Here is a 6,018-nt window from a genome sequence, read left to right as displayed (position 1 = left end):
GGGACCCCCTAAATGTCTCCATGTCACTACCTGGGGACCTTAAGGGCCCAGAGGCCTCTCCCACTGGGGTCCAAGCAAGTGCCGCCAGCCCAAAAGGATACTGCACAGGCCGCAGAAGGAGGTTTGGTGTTTCCCCAGGGACCATAGATTTTTTTGGAGCTAGGTTATCCACACAGTACCCCCATCTACTGCCTACGGTGTCCCCAGCTCCTAAGACAGGCATAGAGTAGGTGCTTGCTACCTTTTTGTTGTCAAATGGGTGAAAGAGAAAAGGAGAAGCAGTAATGATTCGTGTCCCCTGAACACATAGCACCAAGTACTCATCTAGGCAGGATGACCAAGTTGTCCTGCTTTGCCCAGGACTTTCCCGGCTTTGAAACTGAAAGTCTCCCTTCCCGGAAGCCCCCTCAGTCCCAGGCAAACCAGGATGGTTGGTCACCCCAGATCTAGATTAACTTATTTAACCTTAACCTGGGAGGTCGGCACTATTATGAACCCACTTTAGCAGGAAACTAGAGGTAAGACCATATTGTGGCTGCTATGGGGGAACCCATAGAATGTTCGTGGAAGTGTGGGAGGTGAGTGCTTATAGCCCAGTAGTTAAGTGCTTAGACTCCTGTGTCTGACAGACCAGGGTTAAATCCTAGGCTGTCAATTCTTGCATCCAATTCTTAGACCCCTTACTTAAGCAGCCCTGAGCCTCAATTTCCTCATCCTAAACGGAAACAAGAAGATTATTGCAAGAATAAATTAAATGGATGTAGTATGTGGTACATGGCACATCATTAGCACCCCAAAATGCTAGCTGTTATGATTAGGGGCACAAACCACAAGCGAACAAGACAGAAAGGGTGTAGGAGAGGAAGAGAGACAGTGCTAAGGATATCCACAGGAGGAAGTGCCCTAAATGCCTTTGAACTCTAGTAACCCTCCCTGGAGCTGGCTCAAGCAGAAAACCTAGTGGATGTTTTCTCTCATTCTCTTAACTTAAATGCAAGCTCTGTCTTTCTATCATTGTTGCCTCCGACAGGGTCTTGTCCCTGTAATTCACTGTCCCCACAGCAGCCCCAGGGAGCTTTAAATGTAGCTATGTGAACTTGGGCCAGTGGTTCAACCTCTCGGGGCCACTGTTTCCTCGTCTGGATTGCTTGTGAGGATTAAAGAAGTTAATACATTGAAAGGGCTTAATAAGCACCTGGCATTTAATAAGGGCTCCTAAAATGTTAGCTACAATCATCAGTATCATTAGCCATCATCCAGTGGCTTTTCATCACACTTGGAATAAACTCCTGCCTCCAGGCCCTGATTTCCAGGCCTGCGATAGGGCCTACCCCTGTCTCATCTCCCACCACTCTCACCCTTTTTCATTCAGCAGGATGAAAGGCCACACTGGCCTTTTGGTTCCTTGTACACACAAATTAAAGTCTTCCTCCTCAAGGCCTTTGCACTTACTGTTCCCTCTGCTTGGAATGCTTTTCCACCTGATCTTCCCACAGCTGGCTGCTTGTCATTTTGGTCTCAGCTTAAATGGCACTTCTCCAGAGAGCCCTTCACTGCCTACCTAGTAGATAGTCTCAATCACATCAGCCTGGTTTATTTTCTTTATAGATCTTATTACTATTTAATATTGGTTTATTAAGTTATTGGTTAATGGAGGCATGGTCTGCCTCCATGAGAGCTGGGATCTGGTTCACCACTTATTCCCAGAGCCTGGCACAGAGTAGGTACTGAATACGTGTTTGCTGAGTGACTGAACTGGTCAGGAGCCCTCAAATCTCCCTGGGGAGCGTGCAATACCTACATCACCCAGGAGTCTTTATCCCCTTCTGCACCGTGTTAGTCTCAGTCCAGCTGACTCTAAATACAGCCCTGACCTGGGCTGGGGGACATGAACGTGCGATCGCTGGCCTTGATCGCAGGGACTTGCCCAGTCAGCCAGCCCCTCTCCGTCACATGGGTTTCCTCTTTCTCCCAAAACTTGTGCCCCCAACCCTCCCACCTCAGAGTGATACTGGCAGATGTGCAGCCCAGGAGGGGCTTTCGCAGCCTGCCCGAGTCCTCACCCTTGATTTGAAGGACGGAGAGATTAGAATCCCCAAATCCATTTCCACTTTCACTTCTGGCTTTGAAGAGGGAAGCGGAGACTTCCCAGCACTCAAAGGGACAGGAAAAAAATGCTTTTCTAGTCTCTGTTGGGCACGTAGCACAGTGATATTGCCAAAAATCGGGATAGCAAAGCAGATAAGCGCTTCAGAATCGGACAGTCCTGGTTCAGATCCTGCTTCTGCCATTTTCTAGAGCAGCGGTCAGCAATCTGTTCCTGGAAAGGGCCAAATAATACATATTTTAGGCTTTGCAGGCCCTACCGTCTCTGTCATAGCTGTTCAACTCTACCCTTGTAGCCTGGAAGCACCCATAAACAATACTTAAATGAACAGGCTGCTTGCTGAATTTGGCCCATGGATCATAGTTTGCCAACTCCTGTTCTAGAGGCAATCTCTTTATGAGCCTCAGTTTCCATATCTGTAAAATGGGAATGATCTAGTACCTGCCTACCTCTCTGGGTGGCAGTGAGATTTTAATGTGCTAAAGTATATAAGGTGCTAAACCTAGTACTTGGCACACTGAAGGTCTCAATCAATGTCTCGGGTTATTTGTATTAGCTAGTTGTTTAACAAACAAAAAGTGCTTTACAAATACTAACTCACTTACACCTCATCACATCCTCTAAGATAGGCATCATCACCCCCATTTTACAGATGAGGAAACTGAGGCCCAGAGAGGTGAAGTAATTAGCTCAAGTCAGTCTGGCTCCCAAGCCCGTGCTCTTCACCACTCCACTCTATTGTCTCTCTTTCTGAATGATCCCATTTAATCCTCACAGCAATCCCTTGAGGTAGCTATTATTGCCCCTGTTTTGCAGATTGGGAAACTGAGGTAGAGCAGGAGGAAGTAACTGGTCCCAGTAAGTAAACACAGGCCCCACTGACCACAGGATACCAAGTTGGATTTCTGCCCAAGATGTCAACACGAGGAGCCTGGCTCCCCCCTTCCTCTCCCTGTCTCCAGCTGTGTTTTCCTTGGATCCTTGCGTGGCTTGGAGAAGCTGCATCAGCCCATCTCCCCTCCCGACCATTCCCCACCCCAACACCCCTCAAGCTACCCCTCAGGAAATGACCCCTCCCTCTCCCTCTGCCTGAGCCCATGAGCACTGCAGCGTGTGCCTGTGCTGGTCAACATGGGTGTGCCTGCGAACATGTGATGGGGACCCAGTTGGAATGAGGGGAGGGGTGGGGATGGGGAAGAGACGTCAGACTAGGAGACTCTGATTACATCTCCCCAAACAGGTGGAAGGACCACCTGTTTCCAGAAAGCAGCTGGACAGAACTGCCCCCATGGGGGCCAGACATTTACCAAGTGGGATGAAGAGAAATCAAGGCCTGGGGCTTTCTGAGTTCAGCCAGGGTGGAGCTGTTGACTGCCTTTCTGTAGATTCTAAAACTTGGAGGCCTGGTCTTTTAGTTTCTCCTTTTCTTTTCCATTTTCTCCTTGCAGACCAGTTCCTTTCTCTGCGGAAGGAGCCGGCCACCTGGTCCCTGAAGGCCCTTCTAGGTTTGAAACTCAAGGATTCCAAAGCTTCTCATGGGGTGTTACTTCCCCAGCTCCCAGGTCCTCTGCCCCCCTGTCCCTGGTCCCTCTCCAGCTCAGCTCAGATGTTGACCTCGAGCACCTCACTCGTCCTCTCTGGTTGCTTTCTTGTTTGTTTTCTTCACGCTTCACCCTCCTTTCCAGTTTCTTTGCCTTTTGCAATCTGCTAGCTGACTCTGACTCATGGGTGCCTTTTTCTCCACGGTCCTCTAAGCCTCCTGTCTTGCTTTCATTAGTCACTCAGCACGGGATTCCCAGCCTCTCACTGTTTAGAGGAAGGAGTGGAGGAGCTGTAGCAGGGCTGTCTAGATGTCTGGAGTTCACAAACCAGTAATAAAATTTCAAAGTAACTGAAGGGAGGGGGCAATAAGAGGTAGTGACCTTTCCTTTTGATAATAAGATTGGGCCACCATCTTCAGCTTAAGCTTGTCTCTTTTTTGCAGGGCCTTCCTAAAGGTTGCTAGAAGCACCCAACACATTCCAGCATCTTGCATTTTTCCGAGATGCTCTGATACACAGGCTTTGAGGGGGGCCCAACATACACAGGCTTTGATCTAACAAGGATTGCCGACTCCCCAGGTGGGAAAGGACATCACAGCCCTCCAGCCTCCCTCCGCTCTTCCTCCCAGTTCAATCTATATTTAGCACCCCCCACCTCTGGTAGCAAATTCTGCTCCTCTCTCAGTCTTCTCCGTCTCAGCTCATGGCACCATCCTTCACCCAGATGCTCAAGTCCAAAACGTAGGAGTCATCCTTCACTTGCTTTTCTCCCTCTACCCCATGTCAGCAAATCCTGGTGTCTCTAACGCCAAAAGATGTCCCACCTCTATACACTTCTCTCCATTTGCACCAACACTAGTCCAAGCCATTTCCATCTTTTACCTGGACAACTGGCCTCATCTCCCTGCCTCACTATGCCCCTATAGGTCTAGTCTCCCTGCACTAACCACAGTGATCTCTAAAAAACAGAAATCACAGCATTTTACTCTCCTGCTCAAAACCCTCCATTCGCTCCCCATTGCACACAGAATAAAACCCGGACTCTGGCGTTGATCCTCGAAAGATTCTTGGTGATCCAGCTCCTGCCTACCTTCCTCTCCAACTCCATCTTCTACCACGGTTTGGAACACACCAGTTCACTCAGCCTCAAGCTTTCCATGAACTCTTCCCTCTGCCAGATATGTCAGTGCACAGACCTTTGCATAGTTAGCTGCCCTCATTCACTCAGCTCTCTACTCAAATGTCACTCCCACTGAGAGGCCCCCTCCCCATCATTACCTGTCATTCTGTTTAATTCTTTACTGCCTGTTTCTCCCAGTAGACTATCAGCTCCGTGGGGGTAGGAGCCTGACACTTATTCATCGCTGTATCCCCCGTGCCCAGCACAGGGAAAGTGGGTGGTTATCACCGCCTGCAGACCCTTCAAAAGGAGAAGACTGCATCCTGGACTGTGTGGCCCTGGCCTAATTCCCCCCCAGAGCCTTTGAGCTCCCAATGCCTCCTGCTGGCACCACCCATGTCCTCACATTTCCCCAGGGTTATCTGGAGCTGGTCTGCAGCCAGGAATGTCATACTTTCCTAATCTCTTCAGAGGCCTGGACAGTCCCTGAGGTCGTGGGAGGTGACCTCTCAGGATCTCAGCTGGCTGTGGTAAAATCCGGACTCCTTGACCCAATCCACTCCCAGGCCCCTTCGTCTCACTTTCCAATAGTCCCATCTGCCCCCGGACTGTACATGTGCCTTCTTGCGGGGCGGGGGCGTTTTGTTTCCCTCCCCCAAGCCCATGTTTCCTGGTGTGGCAGAGGCTGCTGGCCAGTTTGAGCTTCCTCCCAGGGCCCTGTGGGACAGAACTTCAGGCCTAAAGTTACACCACTGCTTCTCAACCCTTCTGCACATTAGCAGCTTTTAAAGTAGGGAGGGTGTTGGGGCTGGCCCCGTGGCTTGGCGGTCAAGTGCGCGCGCTCCACTAGTGACTGCCCGGGTTCGGATCCCGGGCGCGCACCGACGCACCGTTTCTCCAGCCATGCTGAGGCCGCGTCCCACATACAGCAACTAGAAGGATGTGCAGCTATGACATACAACTATCTACTGGGGTTTTGGGGAAAAAAAGGAGGAGGATTGGCAATAGATGTTAGCTCAAAGCCGGTCTTCCTCAGCAAAAAGAGGAGGATTAGCATGGATGTTAGCTCAGGGCTGATCTTCCTCACACACACACAAAAAAAAGTAGGGAGGTTGTTGTTTTGTTTTGTTTTGCTTTAAATACCTATTTCTGGGCTCCAAACCCCAAGATTCTGATTTAGTTGGTTTGGGGTGGAGCCTAGGCATTGGTGGGTGTTTTAAAAGAAGATCCTTGGCAGAATATAATAAAAA

The sequence above is a fragment of the Ceratotherium simum genome, chromosome 21, assembly GCF_057802395.1.
Source record: "Ceratotherium simum simum isolate JZ-2026a chromosome 21, ASM5780239v1, whole genome shotgun sequence".
In the NCBI taxonomy this organism is placed as follows: Eukaryota; Metazoa; Chordata; class Mammalia; order Perissodactyla; family Rhinocerotidae; genus Ceratotherium; species Ceratotherium simum.
Note: the sequence above shows the minus strand (reverse complement) of the source record.